Source organism: Lissotriton vulgaris, chromosome 7 (assembly GCF_964263255.1).
Source record: "Lissotriton vulgaris chromosome 7, aLisVul1.2, whole genome shotgun sequence".
NCBI classification, from domain to species: domain Eukaryota; kingdom Metazoa; phylum Chordata; class Amphibia; order Caudata; family Salamandridae; genus Lissotriton; species Lissotriton vulgaris.
The window spans coordinates 1,417,073,224-1,417,098,302 of record NC_141695.1 but is presented as its reverse complement, the minus strand read 5'-3'; positions in this window follow the sequence as shown (position 1 = coordinate 1,417,098,302).

Sequence of the window (25,079 nt, the reverse complement as noted above, 5' to 3'; positions counted from 1 at the left end):
AAGTGAGCAAAAACGCAAAAACTTTTTCACCTCCGATTGTCTCCAAACCACCTTTAACCGGTATTAGACCTTCTCAGCAATGCCCCCAGACCAGTTAACCCAGGTGGAAAAAAGTTTAACACCCCCAACAGCCAAAAAGCAAAACCGCAACAAGTGAGACTTGGAATAATTTAGCCCTCAATCCCAAATCCATCCGTGTGCACTCTGCAGCTAGGCCCTAACTCCCGTTTGCCACCATGGATTTTCTCCAAACCACTTGCAATCAAAAGTATCCATACCCAGCGTTGCTCCAAGACCCCAAAACCCCCCACAAACACCAGGAACCCCCCCAACAGCCCCAGAAAACTCTAAAGTGAGCGAAATGTCTGAAAATGGAAAAACTTTTTCACCTCCGATTTTCTCCAAACCACTTTTATCCGGTAATAGGCCTTCCCAGCAATGCCCCCAGACATGTCAACCCGGGTGAAAACAAGTTTAACAACCCCAAACAGCCAAAAAGCAAAACCGCAAAAAGTGAGACTTAGAACAATTTAGCCCTCAATCCCAAATCACTCCATGCGAACTCTCCAGCTAGGCCCTAACTCCCCTTTGCCACCAGGGATTTTCTCCAAACCACTTGCAATCAAATCTATCAATACCCAGCATTGCTCCAAGACCCCCCAACCCCCCAAACAGCCTCCCGAAAACGAGAAAGTGAGGTTTCTCCAAACCACTTTTATCCGGTATTAGACCTTCCTAGCAATGCCCCCAGACCCATCCACCCGGGCAAAAACAAGTTTAACACCCCCAAACAGCCAAAAAGCAAAACCACAAAAAGTGAGACTTAGAATAATTTAGCCCTCAATCCCAAATCACTCTGTGCGCGCTCTGCAGCTAGGCCCTAACTCCTGTTTGCCACCATGTATTTTCTCCAAATCACTTGCAATCAAAACTATCCATACCCAGCGTTGCTTCAAGACCCCAAACCCCCCCCCCACAAACACCAGGAACACCCCCCAAACAGCCCCCGATAACGCTAAAGTGAGCGAAATGTCTGAAAATGGAAAAACTTTTTCACCTCCGATTTTCTCCAAACCACTTTTATACGGTATTACACCTTCCCAGAAATGCCCCCAGACCCGTCAAACCGAGGCGGAAACAAGTTTAACACCCCCAAACAACCAAAAAGCAAAACCGAAAAAAGTGAGACTAAGAATAATTTAGCCCTCAATCTCAAATCACTCTGTGCATGCTCTGCAGCTAGGCTCTAACTCCCCTTTGCCACCATGGATTTTCTCCAAACCACTTGCAATCAAAACTATCCATACCCAGCGTTGCTCCAAGATCCCCCAACCCCCCAAACACCAGGAACCCCCCCAAACAGCCTCCCGAAAACGAGAAAGTGAGCGAAATATCTGAAAATGGAAACACTTTTTCACCTCCGATTTTCTCCAAACCACTTTTATCCGGTATTAGACCTTCCTAGAAATACACCCAGACCTGTCAACCCGGGCGAAAACAAGTTTAACACCCCCAAACAGCCAAAAAGCTAAACCGCAAAAAGTGAGACTTAGAACAATTTAGCCCTCAATCTTAAATCACTCTGTGCATGCTCTGCAGCTAGGCCCTAACTCCCCTTTGCCACCAGGGATTTTCTCCAAACCACTTGCAATCAAAACTATCAATACCCAGCGTTGCTCCAAGACCCCCCAAACACCAGGAACCCCCCCAAGCAGGCCCCCGAAACACAAAAGTGAGCAAAAACTCTGGAAAGTGAAAAACTTTTCCACCATGGATTTTCTCCAAAAAGCTTTTATCCGGTATTAGTCCTTCCAAGCAATGCCCCCGGACCCCGTCAACCCAGGTGGAAACAAGTTTAACACCCCCAACAGCCAAAAAGCAAAACCGCAACAAGTGAGACTTGGAATAATTTAGCCCTCAATCCCAAATCCATCCGTGTGCACTCTGCAGCTAGGCCCTAACTCCCGTTTGCCACCATGGATTTTCTCCAAACCACTTGCAATCAAAAGTATCCATACCCAGCGTTGCTCCAAGACCCCAAAACCCCCCACAAACACCAGGAACAACCCCCAAACAGCCTCCCGAAAACAAGAAAGAGAGGTTTCTCCAAACCACTTTTATACGGTAATAGGCCTTCCCAGCAATGCCCCCAGACCCATCAACCCGGGCAAAAACAAGTTTAACACCCCCAAACAGCCAAAAAGCAAAACCACAAAAAGTGAGACTTAGAATAATTTAGCCCTCAATCCCAAATCACTCTGTGCACGCTCTGCAGCTAGGCCCTAACTCCTGTTTGCCACCATGGATTTTCTCCAAACCACTTGCAATCAAAAGTATCCATACCCAGCGTTGCTCCAAGACCCCAAACCCCCCCCCCCCACAAACACCAGGAACACCCCCAAACAGCCCCCCGATAACGCTAAAGTGAGCGAAATGTCTGAAAATGGCAACACTTTTTCACCTCCGATTTTCTCCAAACCACTTTTATACGGTATTACACCTTCCCAGAAATGCCCCCAGACCCGTCAAACCGAGGTGGAAACAAGTTTAACACCCCCAAACAACCAAAAAACAAAAAAAAAGTGAGACTAAGAATAATTTAGCCCTCGATCCCAAATCACTCTGTGCGTGCTCTGCAGCCAGGCCCTAACTCCCCTTTGCCACCATGGATTTTCTCCAAACCACTTGCAATCAAAACTATCCATACCCAGCGTTGCTCCAAGATCCCCCAACCCCACAAAACACCAGGAACCCCCCCAAGCAGGCCGCCGAAAACACAAAAGTGAGCGAAATCTCTGGAAAGTGAAAAACTTTCCACCATGGATTTTCTCCAAAACACTTTTATCTGGTATTAGACCTTCCAAGCAATGCCCCCAGACCCGTCAACCCGGACGAAAACACATTTAACACCCCCAAACAGCCAAACAGCAAAACCGTAAAAAGTGAGATTTAGCAATTTTCGGGCCTACCTGGAATTCAGTCCAAATGCGCTTTGCCGCTAGGCCCTAACTCCCCTTTTCCACCATGGATTTCCTGAAAAACAAATGCAATCAACATTAGACTGTGCCAGCAGTACTCCCGGACCCCAAAACCCTCCCACAAAAACCTAGAAGCCCCCCAAACAGCACCCCAAAGACAGGCAAGTGAGCAAAAACGCAAAAACTTTTTCACCTCCGATTTTCTCCAAACCACCTTTAACCGGTATTAGACCTTCTCAGCAATGCCCCCAGACCAGTTAACCTAGGTGGAAAAAAGTTTAACACCCCCAACAGCCAAAAAGCAAAACCGCAACAAGTGAGACTTGGAATAATTTAGCCCTCAATCCCAAATCCATCCAGGCGCACTCTGCAGCTAGGCCCTAACTCCCGTTTGCCACCATGGATTTTCTCCAAACCACTTGCAATCAAAAGTATCCATACCCAGCGTTGCTCCAAGATCCCAAACCCCCCCACAAACACCAGGAACCCCCCCCCCCCCAACAGCCTCAGAAAACGCTAAAGTGAGCGAAATGTCTGAAAATGGAAAAACTTTTTCACCTCCGATTTTCTCCAAACCACTTTTATCCGGTAATAGGCCTTCCCAGCAATGCCCCCAGACATGTCAACCCGGGTGAAAACAAGTTTAACAACCCCAAACAGCCAAAAAGCAAAACCGCAACAAGTGAGAGTTAGAACAATTTAGCCCTCAATCCCAAATCACTCCATGCGAACTCTCCAGCTAGGCCCTAACTCCCCTTTGCCACCAGGGATTTTCTCCAAACCACTGGCAATCAAAACCATCCATACCCAGCGTTGCTCCAAGAACCCCCAACCCGCCCCTAAACACCAGGAACCCCCCAAGCAGGCCCCCGAAACACAAAGTGAGCGGAAACTCTGGAAAGTGAAAAAAAATTCCACCATGGATTTTCTCCAAAAAGCTTTTATCCGGTAGTAGACATTCCAAGCAATGCCACCAGACCCGTCAACCCGGGCGAAAACACATTTAACACCCCCAAACAGCCAGAAAGCAAAACCGTAAAAAGTGAGATTTAGCAATTTTCGGGCCTACCTGGAATTCAGTCCAAATGCGCTTTGCCGCTAGGCCCTAACTCCCCTTTTCCACCATGGATTTCCTGAAAAACAAATGCAATCAACATTAGACTGTGCCAGCAGTACTCCCGGACCCCAAACCCTCCCACAAAAACCTAGAAGCCCCCAAACAGCACCCCAAAGACAGGCAAGTGAGCAAAAACGCAAAAACTTTTTCACCTCCGATTTTCTCCAAACCACCTTTAACCGGTATTAGACCTTCCCAGCAATGCCCCCAGACCAGTTAACCCAAGTGGAAAAAAGTTTAACACCCCCAACAGCCAAAAAGCAAAACCGCAACAAGTGAGACTTGGAATAATTTAGCCCTCAATCCCAAATCCATCCGTGCGCACTCTGCAGCTAGGCCCTAACTCCCGTTTGTCACCATGGATTTTCTCCAAACCACTTGCAATCAAAAGTATCCATACCCAGCGTTGCTCCAAGACCCCAAAACCCCCCACAAACACCAGGAACCCCCCCCCAAAAAGCCTCCCGAAAACGAGAAAGTGAGGTTTCTCCAAACCACTTTTATCCGGTATTAGACCTTCCTAGCAATGCCCCCAGACCCATCAACCCGGGCAAAAACAAGTTGAACACCCCCAAACAGCCAAAAAGCAGAACCACAAAAAGTGAGACTAAGAATAATTTAGCCCTCGATCCCAAATCACTCTGTGCGTGCTCTGCAGCCAGGCCCTAACTCCCCTTTGCCATCATGGATTTTCTCCAAACCACTTGCAATCAAAACTATCCATACCCAGCGTTGCTCCAAGATCCCCCAACCCCCCAAACACCAGGAACCCCCCAAACAGCCTCCCGAAAACGAGAAAGTGAGCGAAATATCTGAAAATGGAAACACTTTTTCACCTCCGATTTTCTCCAAACCACTTTTATCCGGTATTAGACCTTCCTAGAAATACACCCAGACCTGTCAACCCGGGCGAAAACAAGTTTAACACCCCCAAACAGCCAAAAAGCTAAACCGCAAAAAGTGAGACTTAGAACAATTTAGCCCTCAATCTTAAATCACTCTGTGCATGCTCTGCAGCTAGGCCCTAACTCCCCTTTGCCACCAGGGATTTTCTCCAAACCACTTGCAATCAAAACTATCAATACCCAGGGTTGCTCCAAGACCCCCCAAACACCAGGAACCCCCCCAAGCAGGCCCCCGAAACACAAAAGTGAGCAAAAACTCTGGAAAGTGAAAAACTTTTCCACCATGGATTTTCTCCAAAAAGCTTTTATCCGGTATTAGTCCTTCCAAGCAATGCCCCCGGACCCCGTCAACCCAGGTGGAAACAAGTTTAACACCCCCAACAGCCAAAAAGCAAAACCGCAACAAGTGAGACTTGGAATAATTTAGCCCTCAATCCCAAATCCATCCGTGTGCACTCTGCAGCTAGGCCCTAACTCCCGTTTGCCACCATGGATTTTCTCCAAACCACTTGCAATCAAAAGTATCCATACCCAGCGTTGCTCCAAGACCCCAAAACCCCCCACAAACACCAGGAACAACCCCCAAACAGCCTCCCGAAAACAAGAAAGAGAGGTTTCTCCAAACCACTTTTATACGGTAATAGGCCTTCCCAGCAATGCCCCCAGACCCATCAACCCGGGCAAAAACAAGTTTAACACCCCCAAACAGCCAAAAAGCAAAACCACAAAAAGTGAGACTTAGAATAATTTAGCCCTCAATCCCAAATCACTCTGTGCACGCTCTGCAGCTAGGCCCTAACTCCTGTTTGCCACCATGGATTTTCTCCAAACCACTTGCAATCAAAAGTATCCATACCCAGCGTTGCTCCAAGACCCCAAACCCCCCCACAAACACCAGGAACACCCCCCAAACAGCCCCCCGATAACGCTAAAGTGAGCGAAATGTCTGAAAATGGCAACACTTTTTCACCTCCGATTTTCTCCAAACCACTTTTATACGGTATTACACCTTCCCAGAAATGCCCCCAGACCCGTCAAACCGAGGTGGAAACAAGTTTAACACCCCCAAACAACCAAAAAACAAAAAAAAAGTGAGACTAAGAATAATTTAGCCCTCGATCCCAAATCACTCTGTGCGTGCTCTGCAGCCAGGCCCTAACTCCCCTTTGCCACCATGGATTTTCTCCAAACCACTTGCAATCAAAACTATCCATACCCAGCGTTGCTCCAAGATCCCCCAACCCCACAAAACACCAGGAACCCCCCCAGCAGGCCGCCGAAAACACAAAAGTGAGCGAAATCTCTGGAAAGTGAAAAACTTTCCACCATGGATTTTCTCCAAAACACTTTTATCTGGTATTAGACCTTCCAAGCAATGCCCCCAGACCCGTCAACCCGGACGAAAACACATTTAACACCCCCAAACAGCCAAACAGCAAAACCGTAAAAAGTGAGATTTAGCAATTTTCGGGCCTACCTGGAATTCAGTCCAAATGCGCTTTGCCGCTAGGCCCTAACTCCCCTTTTCCACCATGGATTTCCTGAAAAACAAATGCAATCAACATTAGACTGTGCCAGCAGTACTCCCGGACCCCAAAACCCTCCCACAAAAACCTAGAAGCCCCCCAAACAGCACCCCAAAGACAGGCAAGTGAGCAAAAACGCAAAAACTTTTTCACCTCCGATTTTCTCCAAACCACCTTTAACCGGTATTAGACCTTCTCAGCAATGCCCCCAGACCAGTTAACCTAGGTGGAAAAAAGTTTAACACCCCCAACAGCCAAAAAGCAAAACCGCAACAAGTGAGACTTGGAATAATTTAGCCCTCAATCCCAAATCCATCCGTGCGCACTCTGCAGCTAGGCCCTAACTCCCGTTTGCCACCATGGATTTTCTCCAAACCACTTGCAATCAAAAGTATCCATACCCAGCGTTGCTCCAAGATCCCAAACCCCCCCACAAACACCAGGAACCCCCCCCCCCCCCCCCCAACAGCCCCAGAAAACGCTAAAGTGAGCGGAATGTCTGAAAATGGAAAAACTTTTTCACCTCCGATTTTCTCCAAACCACTTTTATCCGGTAATAGGCCTTCCCAGCAATACCCCCAGACATGTCAACCCGGGTGAAAACAAGTTTAACAACCCCAAACAGCCAAAAAGCAAAACCGCAACAAGTGAGAGTTAGAACAATTTAGCCCTCAATCCCAAATCACTCCATGCGAACTCTCCAGCTAGGCCCTAACTCCCCTTTGCCACCAGGGATTTTCTCCAAACCACTGGCAATCAAAACCATCCATACCCAGCGTTGCTCCAAGAACCCCCAACCCGCCCCTAAACACCAGGAACCCCCCAAGCAGGCCCCCGAAACACAAAGTGAGCGGAAACTCTGGAAAGTGAAAAAAAATTCCACCATGGATTTTCTCCAAAAAGCTTTTATCCGGTAGTAGACATTCCAAGCAATGCCACCAGACCCGTCAACCCGGGCGAAAACACATTTAACACCCCCAAACAGCCAGAAAGCAAAACCGTAAAAAGTGAGATTTAGCAATTTTCGGGCCTACCTGGAATTCAGTCCAAATGCGCTTTGCCGCTAGGCCCTAACTCCCCTTTTCCACCATTGATTTCCTGAAAAACAAATGCAATCAACATTAGACTGTGCCAGCTGTACTCCCGGACCCCAAAACCCTCCCACAAAAACCTAGAAGCCCCCCAAACAGCACCCCAAATACAGGCAAGTGAGCAAAAACGCAAAAACTTTTTCACCTCCGATTTTCTCCAAACCACCTTTAACCGGTATTAGACCTTCTCAGCAATGCCCACAGACCAGTCAACCCAGGTGGAAAAAATTTTAACACCCCCAACAGCCAAAAAGCAAAACCGCAAAAAGTGGGACTTGGAATAATTTAGCCCTCAATCCCAAATCCATCCGTGCGAGCTCTGCAGCTAGGCCCTAACTCCCCTTTGCCACCATGGATTTTCTCCAAACCACTTGCAATCTAACGTATCCATACCCAGCGTTGCTCCAAGACCCCCCAACCCCCCAAACACCAGGAACCCCCCCAAGCAGGCCCCCGAAACACAAAAGTGAGCGAAAACTCTGGAAAGTGAAAAACTTTTCCACCATGGATTTTCTCCAAACCACTTGCAATCAAAACTATCAATACCCAGTGTTGCTCCAAGACCCCCCAAACACCAGGAACCCCCGAAGCAGGCCCCCGAAACACAAAAGTGAGCGAAAACTCTGGAAAGTGAAAAAAATTCCACCATGGATTTTCTCCAAACCACTTGCAATCAAAAGTATCCATACCCAGCGTTGCTCCAAGACCCCAAAACCCCCCACAAACACCAGGAACCCCCCCAAACAGCCTCCCGAAAACGAGAAAGTGAGGTTTCTCCAAACCACTTTTATCCGGTATTAGACCTTCCTAGCAATGCCCCCAGACCCATCAACCCGGGCAAAAACAAGTTTAACACCCCCAAACAGCCAAAAAGCAAAACCACAAAAAGTGAGACTTAGAATAATTTAGCCCTCAATCCCAAATCACTCTGTGCGCGCTCTGCAGCTAGGCCCTAACTCCTGTTTGCCACCATGGATTTTCTCCAAACCACTTGCAATCAAAAGTATCCATACCCAGCGTTGCTCCAAGATCCCGAACCCCCCCACAAACACCAGGAACCCCCCAAACAGCCCCCGAAAACGCTAAAGTGAGCGAAATGTCTGAAAATGGAAAAACTTTTTCAACTCCGATTTTCTCCAAACCACTTTAATCCGGTATTACACCTTCCCAGCAATGCCCCCAGACCTGTCAAACCGAGGCGGAAACAAGTTTAACACCCCCAAACAACCAAAAAGCGAAACCGAAAAAAGCGAGACTAAGAATAATTTAGCCCTCAATCCCAAATCACTCTGTGCAAGCTCTGCAGCTAGGCCCTAACTCCCCTTTGCCACCATGGATTTTCTCCAAACCACTTGCAATCAAAACTATCCATACCCAGCGTTGCTCCAAGACCCCAAAACCCCCCACAAACACCAGGAACCCCCCCAACAGCCCCAGAAAACGCTAAAGTGAGCGAAATGTCTGAAAATGGAAAAACTTTTTCACCTCCGATTTTCTCCAAACCACTTTTATCCGGTAATAGGCCTTCCCAGCAATGCCCCCAGACATGTCAACCCGGGTAAAAACAAGTTTAACAACCCCAAACAGCCAAAAAGCAAAACCGCAAAAAGTGAGACTTAGAACAATTTAGCCCTCAATCCCAAATCACTCCATGCGAACTCTCCAGCTAGGCCCTAACTCCCCTTTGCCACCAGGGATTTTCTCCAAACCACTTGCAATCAAATCTATCAATACCCAGCGTTGCTCCAAGACCCCCCAACCCCCCAAACAGCCTCCCGAAAATGAGAAAGTGAGGTTTCTCCAAACCACTTTTATCCGGTATTAGACCTTCCTAGCAATGCCCCGAGACCCATCCACCCGGGCAAAAACAAGTTTAACACCCCCAAACAGCCAAAAAGCAAAACCACAAAAAGTGAGACTTAGAATAATTTAGCCCTCAATCCCAAATCACTCTGTGCGCGCTCTGCAGCTAGGCCCTAACTCCTGTTTGCCACCATGTATTTTCTCCAAATCACTTGCAATCAAAACTATCCATACCCAGCGTTGCTTCAAGACCCCAAACCCCCCCCCACTAACACCAGGAACCCCCCCCCAAACAGCCTCCCGAAAACGAGAAAGTGAGCAAAATATCTGAAAATGGAAACACTTTTTCACCTCCGATTTTCTCCAAACCACTTTTATCCGGTATTAGACCTTCCCAGCAATGCCCCCAGACCCGTCAAACCGAGGCGGAAACAAGTTTAACACCCCCAAACAACCAAAAAGCAAAACCGAAAAAAGTAAGACTTAGAATAATTTAGCCCTCAATCTCAATCACTCTGTGCATGCTCTGCAGCTAGGCCCTAACTCCCCTTTGCCACCATGGATTTTCTCCAAACCACTTGCAATCAAAACTATCTATACACAGCGTTGCACCTAGACCCCCCAACCCCACAAAACACCAGGAACCCCCCAAGCAGGCCGCCGAAAACACAAAAGTGAGCGAAATCTCTGGAAAGTGAAAAACTTTCCACCATGGATTTTCTCCAAAACACTTTTATCCGGTATTAGACCTTCCCAGCAATACCCCCAGACCCGTCATCCCAGGCAGAAACAAGTTTAACACCCCCAACCAGCCAAAAAGTAAATTCGCAAAAAGTAAGACTTAGAATAATTTAGCCCTCAATCCCAAATCACTCCGTGCGCGCTCTGCAGCTAGCCCTAACTCTCGTTTGCCACCATGGATTTTCTGCAAACCACTTGCAATCAAAAGTATCCATACGCAGCGTTGCTCCAAGACCCCCAAACCCCCCCACAAACACCAGGAACCTCCCAAACAGCCCCCCGAAAACGCTAAAGTGAGCGAAATGTCTGAAAATGGAAAAACATTTTCACCTCCGATTTTCTCCAAACCACTTTTTTCAGGTATTATACCTTCCCAGCAATGCCCCCAGACCAGTCAACCCAGGTGGAAAAAGGTTTTACACCCCCAACAGCCAAAAAGCAAAATCGCAAAAAGTGAGACTTAGAATAATTTAGCCCTCAATCCCAAATCCATCTGTGCGCGCTCTGCAGCTAGGCCCTAACTCCCCTTTGCCACCATGGATTTTCTCCAAACCACTTGCAATCAAACGTATCCATACCCAGCGTTGCTCTAAGACCCCCAAAACCCCCCACAAACACCAGGAACCGCCCCAAACAGCCTCCCAAAAACGATAAAGTGAGTGAAATATCTGAAAATGGAAACACTTTTTCACCTCCGATTTTCTCCAAACCACTTTTATCCGGTATTAGACCTTCCTAGCAATGCCCCCAGACCCGTCAACCCGGGCGAAAACAAGTTTAACACCCCCAAACAGCCAAAAAGCAAAAACGCAAAAAGTGAGACAGAATAATTTAGCCCTAAATCACTCCATGCGCACTCAGCTAGGCCCTAACTCCCCTTTGCCACCATGGATTTTCTCCAAACCACTTGCAATCAAAAGTATCCATACCCAGCATTGCTCCAAGACCTCAACCCCCCCCCCCCCCACAAACACCAGGAACCCCCCAAATAGCCCCCTGAAAACACTAAAGTGAGCGAAATGTCTGAAAATGGAAAAAAAGTTTTTCACCTCCGATTTTCTCCAAACCACTTTTATCCGGTAATAGACGTTCCCAGCAATGCCCTCAGACCCGTCAACCCGGGCGAAAACAAGTTTAACACCCCCAAACAGCCAAAAAGCAAAAACGCAAAAAGTGAGAAAATAATTTTGGCCTCAATCCTAAATCACTCCGTGCACACTCTGTAGCTAGGCCCTAACTCCTCTTTACCACCATGGATTTTCTCCAAACCACTTGCAATCAAAACTATCAATACCCAGCGTTGCTCCAAGACCCCCCAATCCCCCAAACACCAGGAGCCCCCCCAAGCAGGCCCTCGAAACACAAAAGTGAGCGAAAACACTGGAAAGTGAAAAACTTTTCCAGCATGGATTTTCTCCAAACCACTTGCAACCAAACGTATCCATACCCAGCGTTGCTCCAAGACCCCAAAACCCCCCACAAACACCAGGAACAACCCCCAAACAGCCTCCCGAAAACAAGAAAGAGAGGTTTCTCCAAACCACTTTTATCCTGTATTAGACCTTCCTAGCAATGCCCCCAGACCCATCAACCCGGGCAAAAACAAGTTTAACACCCCCAAACAGCCAAAAAGCAAAACCACAAAAAGTGAGACTTAGAATAATTTAGCCCTCAATCCCAAATCACTCTGTGTGCGCTCTGCAGCTAGGCCCTAACTCCTGTTTGCCACCATGGATTTTCTCCAAACCACTTGCAATCAAAAGTATCCATACCCAGCGTTGCTCCAAGATCCCAAACCCCCCCCACAAACACCAGGAACCCCCCCAAACCGCCCCAGAAAACGCTAAAGTGAGCGAAATGTCTGAAAATGGAAAAACTTTTTCACCTCCGATTTTCTCCAAACCACTTTAATCCGGTATTACACCTTCCCAGCAATGCCCCCAGACCCGTCAAACCGAGGCGGAAACAAGTTTAACACCCCCAAACAACCAAAAAGCAAAACCGGAAAAAGTGAGACTTGGAATAATTTAGCCCTCAATCCCAAATCCATCCGTGCGAGCTCTGCAGCTAGGCCCTAACTCCCCTTTGCCACCATGGATTTTCTCCAAACCACTTGCAATCTAACGTATCCATACCCAGCGTTGCTCCAAGACCCCCCAATCCCCCCAAACACCAGGAACCCCCCCAAACAGCCTCCCGAAACCAAGAAAGAGGTTTCTCCAAACCACCTTTATCCGGTATTAGACCTTCCTAGCAATGCCCCCAGACCCATCAACCCGGGCCAAAACAAGTTTAACACCCCCAAACAGCCAAAAAGCAAAAACGCAAAAAGTGAGAAAATAATTTTGGCCTCAATCCTAAATCACTCCGTGCACACTCTGTAGCTAGGCCCTAACTCCTCTTTACCACCATGGATTTTCTCCAAACCACTTGCAATCAAAACTATCAATACCCAGCGTTGCTCCAAGACCCCCCAATCCCCCAAACACCAGGAGCCCCCCCAAGCAGGCCCTCGAAACACAAAAGTGAGCGAAAACACTGGAAAGTGAAAAACTTTTCCAGCATGGATTTTCTCCAAACCACTTGCAACCAAACGTATCCATACCCAGCGTTGCTCCAAGACCCCAAAACCCCCCACAAACACCAGGAACAACCCCCAGACAGCCTCCCGAAAACAAGAAAGAGAGGTTTCTCCAAACCACTTTTATCCTGTATTAGACCTTCCTAGCAATGCCCCCAGACCCATCAACCCGGGCAAAAACAAGTTTAACACCCCCAAACAGCCAAAAAGCAAAACCACAAAAAGTGAGACTTAGAATAATTTAGCCCTCAATCCCAAATCACTCTGTGTGCGCTCTGCAGCTAGGCCCTAACTCCTGTTTGCCACCATGGATTTTCTCCAAACCACTTGCAATCAAAAGTATCCATACCCAGCGTTGCTCCAAGATCCCAAACCCCCCCCACAAACACCAGGAACCCCCCCAAACCGCCCCAGAAAACGCTAAAGTGAGCGAAATGTCTGAAAATGGAAAAACTTTTTCACCTCCGATTTTCTCCAAACCACTTTAATCCGGTATTACACCTTCCCAGCAATGCCCCCAGACCCGTCAAACCGAGGCGGAAACAAGTTTAACACCCCCAAACAACCAAAAAGCAAAACCGGAAAAAGTGAGACTTGGAATAATTTAGCCCTCAATCCCAAATCCATCCGTGCGAGCTCTGCAGCTAGGCCCTAACTCCCCTTTGCCACCATGGATTTTCTCCAAACCACTTGCAATCTAACGTATCCATACCCAGCGTTGCTCCAAGACCCCCCAATCCCCCCAAACACCAGGAACCCCCCCCAAACAGCCTCCCGAAACCAAGAAAGAGGTTTCTCCAAACCACCTTTATCCGGTATTAGACCTTCCTAGCAATGCCCCCAGACCCATCAACCCGGGCCAAAACAAGTTTAACACCCCCAAACAGCCAAAAAGCAAAAACGCAAAAAGTGAGAAAATAATTTTGGCCTCAATCCTAAATCACTCCGTGCACACTCTGTAGCTAGGCCCTAACTCCTCTTTGCCACCATGGATTTTCTCCAAACCACTTGCAATCAAAACTATCAATACCCAGCGTTGCTCCAAGACCCCCCAACCCCCCAAACACCAGGAGCCCCCCCAGGCAGGCCCCCGAAACACAAAAGTGAGCGAAAACACTGGAAAGTGAAAAACTTTTCCAGCATGGATTTTCTCCAAACCACTTGCAACCAAACGTATCCATACCCAGCGTTGCTCTAAGACCCCAAAACCCCCCCCACAAACACCAGGAACCCCCCCAAACAGCCTCCCGAAAACGAGAAAGTGACCGAAATATCTGAAAATGGAAACACTTTTTCACCTCTGATTTTCTCCAAACCACTTTTATCCGGTATTAGACCTTCCTAGCAATACCCCCAGACCCATCAACCGGGCGAAAACAAGTTTAACACCCCCAAACAGCCAAAAAGCAAAAACGCAAAAAGTGAGACAGAATAATTTAGCCCTAAATCACTCCATGCGCACTCAGCTAGGCCCTAACTCCCCTTTGCCACCATGGATTTTCTCCAAACCACTTGCAATCAAAAGTATCCATACCCAGCATTGCTCCAAGACCTCAACCCCCCCCCCCCACCACAAACACCAGGAACCCCCCAAATAGCCCCCTGAAAACACTAAAGTGAGCGAAATGTCTGAAAATGGAAAAAAAGTTTTTCACCTCCGATTTTCTCCAAACCACTTTTATCCGGTAATAGACGTTCCCAGCAATGCCCTCAGACCCGTCAACCCGGGCGAAAACAAGTTTAACACCCCCAAACAGCCAAAAAGCAAAAACGCAAAAAGTGAGAAAATAATTTTGGCCTCAATCCTAAATCACTCCGTGCACACTCTGTAGCTAGGCCCTAACTCCTCTTTACCACCATGGATTTTCTCCAAACCACTTGCAATCAAAACTATCAATACCCAGCGTTGCTCCAAGACCCCCCAATCCCCCAAACACCAGGAGCCCCCCCAGGCAGGCCCCCGAAACACAAAAGCGAGCGAAAACACTGGAAAGTGAAAAACTTTTCCAGCATGGATTTTCTCCAAACCACTTGCAACCAAACGTATCCATACCCAGCGTTGCTCCAAGACCCCAAAACCCCCCCACAAACACCAGGAACCCCCCCAAACAGCCTCCCGAAAACAAGAAAGTGAGGTTTCTCCAAACTACTTTTATCCTGTATTAGACCTTCCTAGCAATGCCCCCAGACCCATCAACCCGGGCAAAAACAAGTTTAACACCCCCAAACAGCCAAAAAGCAAAACCACAAAAAGTGAGACTTAGAATAATTTAGCCCTCAATCCCAAATCACTCTGTGCGCGCTCTGCAGCTAGGCCCTAACTCCTGTTTGCCTCCATGGATTTTCTCCAAACCACTTGCAATCAAAAGTATCCATACCCAGCGTTGCTCCAAGATCCCAAACCCCCCCACAAACACCAGGAACCACCCCAACAGCCCCAGAAACACAAAAGTTAGCAAAAACTCTGGAAAGTGAAAAACTTTTCCATCATGGATTTTCTCCAAAAAGCTTTTATCCGGTAGTAGACCTTCCAAGCAATGCCCCCGGACCCCGTCAACCCAGGTGGAAACAAGTTTAACACCCCCAAACAGCCAAAAAGCAAAACCGTAAAAAGTGAGACTTATAATAATTTAGCCCTCAATACCAAATCCCTCTGTGCACACTCTGCAGCTAGGCCCTAACTCCCCTTTTCCACCATGGATTTTCTCCAAACCACTTGCAATCAAACGTATCCATACCCAGCGTTGCTCTAAGACCCCCAAAACCCCCCACAAACACCAGGAACCCCCCCAAACAGCCTCCCGATAACGATAAAGTGAGCGAAATATCTGAAAATGGAAACACTTTTTCACCTCCGATTTTCTCCAAACCACTTTTATCCGGTAATAGACCTTCCCAGCAATGCCCCCAGACCCGTCAACCCGGGCGAAAACACATTTAACACCCCCAAACAGCCAAAAAGCAAACAGTAAAAAGTGAGATACAGCAATTTTCGGGCCTACCTGGAATTCAGTCCAAATGCGCTTTGCCGCTAGGCCCTAACTCCCCTTTTCCACTATGGATTTCCTGAAAAACAAATGCAATCAACATTAGACTGTGCCAGCAGTACTCCCGGACCCCAAAACCCTCACACAAAAACCTAGAAGCCCCCCAAACAGCACCCCAAAGACATGCAAGTGAGCAAAAACGCAAAAACTTTTTCACCTCCGATTTTCTCCAAACCACCTTTAACCGGTATAAGACCTTCCCAGCAATGCCCCCAGACCTGTCAAACCGAGGCGGAAACAAGTTTAACACCCCCAAACAACCAAAAAGCAAAAGCGAGACTAAGAATAATTTAGCCCTCAATCCCAAATCACTCTGTGCAAGCTCTGCAGCTAGGCCCTAACTCCCGTTTGCCACCATGGATTTTCTCCAAACCACTTGCAATCAAAAGTATCCATACCCAGCGTTGCGCCAAGACCCCCCAATCCCCCAAACACCAGGAACCCCCCCCCAAGCAGGCCCCCGAAATACAAAAGTGAGCGAAAACTCTGGAAAGTGAAAAACGTTTCCACCATGGATTTTCTCCAAACCACTTGCAATCAAAAGTATCCATACCCAGCGTTGCTCCAAGACCCCAAAACCCCCCACAAACACCAGGAACAACCCCCAAACAGCCTCCAGAAAACGAGAAAGTGAGGTTTCTCCAAACCACTTTTATCCGGTATTAGACCTTCCTAGCAATGCCCCCAGACCCATCAACCCGGGCAAAAACAAGTTTAACACCCCCAAACAGCCAAAAAGCAAAACCACAAAAAGTGAGACTTAGAATAATTTAGCCCTCAATCCCAAATCACTCTCTGCGCGCTCTGCAGCTAGGCCCTAACTCCTGTTTGCCACCATGGATTTTCTCCAAACCACTTGCAATCAAAAGTATCCATACCCAGCGTTGCTCCAAGATCCCGAACCCCCCCACAAACACCAGGAACCCCCCAAACAGCCCCCGAAAACGCTAAAGTGAGCGAAATGTCTGAAAATGGAAACTTTTTCAACTCCGATTTTCTCCAAACCACTTTAATCCGGTATTACACCTTCCCAGCAATGCCCCCAGACCTGTCAAACCGAGGCGGAAACAAGTTTAACACCCCCAAACAACCAAAAAGCAAAACCGAAAAAAGCGAGACTAAGAATAATTTAGCCCTCAATCCCAAATCACTCTGTGCAAGCTCTGCAGCTAGGCCCTAACTCCCCTTTGCCACCATGGATTTTCTCCAAACCACTTGCAATCAAAACTATCCATACCCAGCGTTGCACCAAGACCCCCCAACCCCACAAAACACCAGGAACCCCCCAAGCAGGCCGCCGAAAACACAAAAGTGAGCGAAATCTCTGGAAAGTGAAAAACTTTCCACCATGGATTTTCTCCAAAACACTTTTATCCGGTATTAGACCTTCCCAGCAATACCCCCAGACCCGTCATCCCAGGCGGAAACAAGTTTAACACCCTCAAACAGTCAAAAAGCAAAACCGCAAAAAGTGAGACTTAGAATAATTTAGCCCTCAATCCCAAATCACTCTGTGCGTGCTCTGCAGCTAGGCCCTAACTCCTGTGCCACCATGGATTTTCTCCAAACCACTTGCAATCAGAAGTATCCATACCCAGCGTTGCTCCAAGACCCCAAACCCCCCGCCCCAACAAACACCAGGAACACCCCCCAAACGATGGGGGCAAGATGGCCGCTGTAGCTCTGTAGAGAGTAGTCGCACTTTTACTCTCTCCTATCCTAAGATGTTGAAGTATTGCTGAATCCAGGGATGTGGGGTCTGGTTAACCTGGTTCATCATGGTACGGCAGATATACTTAACCCAGGCTGGTTGTGGGGTCTCACGGCAAAGAAAGTGACAAAGAAGATGATAAAGTGGCTGAATTGTTGGAGTAGTGCGATAAGCTCCGTGAAAGTGCCCTTCAAGATGTCCCAAAGAGCTAAGGCGGACAGAGACAAACTAGCAAACACAGGACCGACTAAAGCCTCAGCCGCCGCGGTGAGAGAGGGGGCAGTCCCAAAAACTATCCCTCTGAAGAAAGCAACGGAACTTCCTAATCGGTCCTCAAAGAATATAACAGCAAAGAAAATCGAAAAACAAGAAAGGAAATCTGAGGCGGGTCCGGAGACTCGCTCGGTAATGACTAAATCGGCGAGGGAGATAGCATTGGAAGGAAAAGCTCAGCGCGTACAAACGGCGCTGACGACTACAAAGGATCAGAAGCGGCAAGCGACCCTACCTGAGTCTTTCACGCCAAGAGCACCTCCAGCTGTCCCACGGATAGAGATCCAAGAAATCGATCTGCGCCAGGAGAGTCTGCTGGCCGGGAGGGTAGCGCTGCCGCTGTCGGCTGTCGGCGTCCAGGGAGACAGATGGGAGGTGAATGCGGAAGCAGAGTCGGCGGACCGCGAGGACGCAAGCGTCGGAGGCGGCTTGGTTGCTGGGCAACCACCGAGCATTGCAGGAGACGGCTCGATGCAAGCAGAGCAGAAGGCAGAAGCCGTAGAAGCCGCGGAAGCCGGGAAGGCGAACAAGGAGGCTGGTAAGAACAACAGTCTCGAGGACAATGTTTCAAAAACGCTAGAAAACCAAAATAATATGTTGATGTTGGACGCTCTTCTGGCTGTGGAGATAGAGCCACATAGTAATCCTATGCAGGGCGCAGAGTCAAGCTGGGGCAGTACCCAGAGTTTAACGGAGCAGAAAGGGCTGCATTTGGAGCAAGACACTGGCAGAAACATTAAAAGTACAGATAGAAGTATGAGGGGAGGCTCTCCTGAGTTTTTTTCGGTCTATGAGGGATCGGATTCATCAAATGCTAGTGAGCAGGAGTCAGAGGAAGAGGAGAGTACTGAGCGCACCTCTGATTCAGATACTAGTAAGGGTTCTAGTGAATTTGTGACGAAAAAGAGAAAAGGATTTGGCGGTGGCAAAAAAAGGAATGGAAGAGGATCAAGGAGTAGCATGACTAAGAAATTATCATGGGACTACGCCGCTACTTCAGAGACCTACAAGGAAAACGAGCAGGAAGGAGGGGAAAAGGAGGAGAGACAGAATACCCAAAATGTAACCCTCGAAATGTTGTTTGGGACTTTGAAACAGATGCAGAAGGAGGCAAGAATTGAGAGTAGAAGGGCAAAAAGAGACACAAAAAAACTTCAAGCGTCACTAAGGAAAGTAAGCAGAAAACAGGAAGAGGTTGAGGGGAGAGTCTCACAAGTTGAGGAAAGGACAAGCAGGGTGGAAGACGAAGTGACAGACTGGCAATCTTTTAAAGTGGATCAAGAGAAGGTGGTTGAAGATCTCCAATGGAAGCTAGAAAGCTTTGAAAATCGTCAAAGGAGAAACAATGTGAGACTTTTGGGACTGGAGGAAGGAAAGGAGGGGCAGGATCCCAGAGGTTATGTGGTTAAGATTCTGGAAGAGGCCTTTCCCGAGTCAAAATGGCATTGGGATGTTGAAGTGCAGAGAGCACATAGGTACCCATTGTTCAAGAAAAATCGGGGAGGGCAAGAGAAGGAGCTCCCAAGAGCAATGTTGGTTTTTCTAGGTAATTTTCTAGCAAGACAGGAAATAATAGATAAAGCTAGGCCGGACTCAAGAAAGACAGCTGACGGGAACACCTTTTTCTCCAGGCCAGACTTCTGCCACGTTACTGTGGAAAGAAGGTGGAAACTAAGGCAGCTGATAGGGCCTTTCCAAAAGCAAGGGGCAGAAGCGTATCTATTGTTCCCGTCAAGGCTGAAAGTAATCAGGAAAGGTTATACCAGAATGTTTACATCTGAGGTAAAAGCAGCAGAATATCTAGCAGAAATGTCGGAAGCTGGTAAAGGCAAGGAGAGTAGAACTAGATCCAGAACCCCACCAAGGTCTCCTATGAGAACTCCACCAAAGACCCCGTAAGATGGTAAGATGGTAATGCTAAAGAAAGGTATTTAGCAATGCTGGACAGAGAGGAAAACAGGATAGGAGAGAGTAGCGATTCTGCAGACTACAGGGGGCTACACATAGGCCAGGATTGGCCTATTTGCCTGTAGCAAGGGGGGGCTCCTAAGGGGTGGGGGGTAAGGGGGGGAGAGGGGAGGGTGGCGGGGGGGGGAGACAAACACACTGGTCTTGGGCACAAACATGGTGAAGGAGAAAGAGGTAAAAAAGATACACAAAAAGTTGCATGGGGTAAGATACACAAGCGAATTCAAGGAAAAAACGTAGGGGAAATTTCAAAGATAATTACTAAATCTTGCTGGTTCAGATGGAAATTTGAAATAGGAAGAACTGTGAAATATAATGACCTGTAGAATAGTCTCAATAAACATATGTGGACTTAATGAGTTAAATAAGAGGTTAAAATCTGCTTCTTTGTTAAAATCGCTAAAACCGGATCTAGTGTGCCTTCAGGAAACACACATTGAGGGTACTAAGGCCTATTTACTTGATCAACTTGGCTTCAATGTTTTAGCAAAAACCAACCAGAATACCAAGACAAAAGGGGTGGTAATTCTGGGCAAGAGACAGGACACACTAGTTAAGAGGAAGTTGGAGGATCAATGGGGAAGATGGGCTATAGCAGAACTAACGTTTAGGGGAGAAACTTTTACGCTTGTTTCAGTGTATGGGTCTACTGGAGATGATCCAGATATTTTTCAATTTTTAGATGCGGAACTTGCACAGTGGCCAGAGCCTATTATTTTATGTGGTGACCCGAATCTCCATGATGCAGATAGTAGCTTTTTAGATTCTAACAGGAAATATACGGGGAGAAAAAAGAGAACCTACAGGGCCTTAGCGGATATGGCAAGGAATAACACTCTAGAGGATCCATGGCTAAATTACCATCCGAATCTGGATGGGAGTACCTTTTTTCAGCTCCCCACCAGATTTTAGTTAGGCTGGATTATTTTCTGATCACAAGAGGTTTGGTAGATGGTGCAACGATAGTAAGAGAACCTAGGATCATTTCAGATCATAGCCCATTAGTGTTAACTGTAAATCTTGGGCAAAAGAGAAACAAGGAGCCGACACAATGGACATTTGACAGAATGCTTCTCCAGGATCAAACTTATAGGGTGAGAATGTCTGAATGGATTAAGGAATTTTGGGAAATTAATAGAGGTACCTCAACACCAGGGATTGTGTGGGATGCTTTTAAAGCCGGAATAAGAGGAATGACCCTGAGCTATGTTATTAGTGCACAAAAAAGGGAGAGGGAAAAAGCAGAGAGAGATAACGAATTAATTAGAGAGGCAGAGGAGGAACTTATGTTGGCTATAAATGCGCACTCACCAATTGAGCAGATTTTATTGAAGTTAGTCGCTCTTAAAGCAGAGGTTATGGATGGGATGGCAAAAAGGACAGTGGAGAAGTACGTGGCTAATAAAGAGAAGGCGTATGAACTCAGTGAGAGAGTTGGTCATATATTAGCGGTACGAGCTAGACAAAGAGATGGGATGGCTGACATTAAGGAGATTAAAAATAGTCAAGGAGCCAAAGTTAAGGGAGCAGAACAGATCAGAGAGGTTTTTAGGCAGTTTTATATGGCACTGTATCAATCAGATGGAGATGGAGGAGAGGAGGACATAAGGGCTTATCTCAGGGAGATAGAGCCCTCAAAGTTGGAGGAGGCAGACAGAAAAGAGCTGGAAGAGAAATTCAAGGTGGATGAACTGATTGAGGCCTTGAGCGAGCTGCCATCTGGGAAGGCCGCTGGCCCGGACCAGATCCCAGTTGAATTTTATAAAATCTTCCAATCCTCCTTGTTAGCAGATATGTATAATCTGATGTTGTTAGCACAATTGGGTGAGTCTGTTCCACACTCTTGGGGAGGCGCAGACATCATTGTTATTCCAAAAAAAGGCAAACCGACAGATGTCCCGGGCTCCTACCGACCTATTACTTTAATGAACGCCGATGTCAAGGTGTTTTCCAAAATGTTAGCAAAAAGGTTATCCAGCAAAATTGAATCGTTGGTTACTCCCTCTCAGCATGGATTTATCCCAGGTAAGGGAACAACCCACCACACTAGGTTAGTAATTACGCGTTTGATGTAGCAGATACCCTGGAAGACCCAATGGCAGCGGTGTTTCTCGACGCTGAAAAAGCATTCGATAGGGTCTCATGGAGATATTTATGGGATGTTTTGAGGTGGCACGGTATAGGACCAGGATTTATAAAGGCTTTGCAGACACTATACATAAATCCGACGGCCAAGATAAGAATCAATAGAGGTTTTTCGGCCGCAGTTAACATTCAGAGAGGCACAAGGCAGGGTTGCCCCTCTTCTCCTCTGCTTTTTGCTCTATACCTTGACCCCTATATACGAAAATTGGAAACTAATCAACAGATATCACCATTAGTGCTAAATGGTCGTAGACTTAAATCACTAGCCTATGCGGATGACGTCGCTATCTTGACTCCAGAACCCTCAGTTGCCATCAGGGCAATTGAAGCAGAAGCTGAGAGGTTTGGTCAGTTCTCTAGATATAGTTTGAACACCACTAAAACACAGATAGTTAAAAATCAATGGGTAATTTGTAATGATGATAGAGTGACGAATATGGCAACCTACCTAGGGGTACAAATGACAGCAGAAGTAAGTAAAATTGTGGAAAAAAACATGGATCCTTTGATTGTTCAAATGAAAAAAGATCTGGAAAGAATGAACAATTTACACCTGTCGCTAGTTGGATGTACAAATATCATCAAAATGATGATTTTACCCAAATTTTTGTATGTGTTCAGGGCTGTACCCTTGCTGATTGAAGCCAGCTGGTTTAATGGTATAGAGGCTATATGTAATAGGTTTATATGGGCCCAAGGTAAAACCCGGAGAGCTTATAGGTATATGACGCTTCCCAGAGAAAAAGGAGGATGGGGGGCACCAGATTTTCGTTTATATTACATGGCTACTGTGCTGCAATACATCCAAGGTCTTATTGGTGGAAACTCTGATGATGTAAGACTGCAGAAGATGTCTACAGAGGTTTATGCTGTCGCACTCTGGGTAAATGCTGAGAACTGTTTTTTAAAATGTATTGACTATAGTTACTTTAAGAGGACTAAGTTCAAAACTGTAAAAGCGGCAGTGACGATCTGGAATGCATTTTTAAAGAAAGTAAAGATTGGGAGGTATAACAGGTATGTCCTAATAATTAACAACAGGTCACTCCCTAAGGAAATCTTTGCAGATCATACTATGGCAGAGTGGGCTCTAAGGGGGGTTACGCAAATTGGAGATTTATTCTCACAGGATGGTTTTAAGCAATTTTCAGAGCTAAGAGACACATATGGTTTAGATAATAGGGGATTTTTCAAATATCTACAGGTTAGAAGTTTTCTTAACAACAAAGTCGGAGGTCCAGCAGGTTTTAATAAAATAGAAATAATGGAGAAAATAAAACTGATGGGGGATTGTTCTATCAAATCCTTTTATGCAGTATTGGTGGAAAATAAGCAGGATGATTTAGTTAAATTCAGCAAGAAATGGGAGGATAAATTGGGAGTTGATAGTAGCTTGTTTTATGATTCTTTGAATTTGGGATGCACGATACTATGTGCTGCCCCGCTGCAATCTCAGCATTATAAAACACTATTCTCTGTACTTTACTCCTGCAAAGATTGCAAAATGGGGGGGGAATCAAGGAATCAATTGTCCTAGATGTAATGAGTTGGAAGCAGATAGCGTACATATTTTTGCGTCATGCCCCCAATTACGAACATTGATTAGTGAGATTGAGGGGTTTTTGGCAAGATCATTGGGTATTGAGATATCCCTTATGCCGGCTTGGATTATGCTAGGTGTGAATAATGAAGAGCAGGTTCAATATGCTGAATTTCTGTTTGTAATAATGGCTGTCTATAGACTTACAATAGCTAGGGCTTGGCTAGATAAAAGCCCTCCGAACTTGCAAAGCTGGCTGGCAAATACCCTGTATGCATATAATATAGAGGAAAAAATTTATGCTTGAAAGGGGAGAAGTGGAAGACGATTGGGGAGAAAAATTTGGGAGCCAATATGTAAATGGAAAGAGAGGCAAAGAAGGAGTAACTAGGGGAGGGGGGCGGGAAGATGTTATCATTACTGCTTTCGGTTTTCTTCTTTTTTATTTCTTGTGTCGACTTTGGATTTTGCTTTCTTATTATAGCTGAACTGCATAATGTGTATGCTTTCTTTGTGTAGCTGTATTGTATAATCTGTATGCTAGTACTAAAGGGTGGAGTTTAAATAACGCAAAAAATACTGTAAAGGATAAAATTGTGATATATGTAATGCTCATAATGATATGTTGTAACGAAGAAAAATAAAAAAATAAAAACAGGAAAAAAAAAAAAAAGGAACACCCCCCAAACAGCCCCCCGATAACGCTAAAGTGAGCGAAATGTCTGAAAATGGAAAAACTTTTTCACCTCCGATTTTCTCCAAACCACTTTTATACGGTATTACACCTTCCCAGAAATGCCCCCAGACCCGTCAAACCGAGGTGGAAACAAGTTTAACACCCCCAAACAACCAAAAAACAAAAAAAAAGTGAGACTAAGAATAATTTAACCCTCAATCCCAAATCACTCTGTGCATGCTCTGCAGCTAGGCCCAACTCCCCTTTGCCACCATGGATTTTCTTCAAACCACTGGCAATCAAAACCATCCATACCCAGCGTTGCTCCAAGAACCCCCAACCCGCCCCTAAACACCATTAACCCCCCAAGCAGGCCCCCGAAAACACGAAAGTGAGCGAAAACTCTGAAAAGTCAAAAACTTTTTCACCATCGATTTTCTCCAAAACACTTTTATCCGGTATTAGACCTTCCAAGCAATGCCCCCAGACCGTCAACTCGGACGAAAACACATTTAACACCCCCAAACAGCCAAAAAGCAAAACCGTAAAAAGTGAGATTTAGCAATTTTCGGGCCTACCTGGAATTCAGTCCAAATGCGCTTTGCCGCTAGGCCCTAACTCCCCTTTTCCACCATGGATTTCCTGAAAAACAAATGCAATCAACATTAGACTGTGCCAGCAGTACTCCCGGACCCCAAAACCCTCCCACAAAAACCTAGAAGCCCCCCAAACAGCACCCCAAAGACAGGCAAGTGAGCAAAAACGCAAAAACTTTTTCACCTCCGATTGTCTCCAAACCACCTTTAACCGGTATTAGACCTTCTCAGCAATGCCCCCAGACCAGTTAACCCAGGTGGAAAAAAGTTTAACACCCCCAACAGCCAAAAAGCAAAACCGCAACAAGTGAGACTTGGAATAATTTAGCCCTCAATCCCAAATCCATCCGTGTGCACTCTGCAGCTAGGCCCTAACTCCCG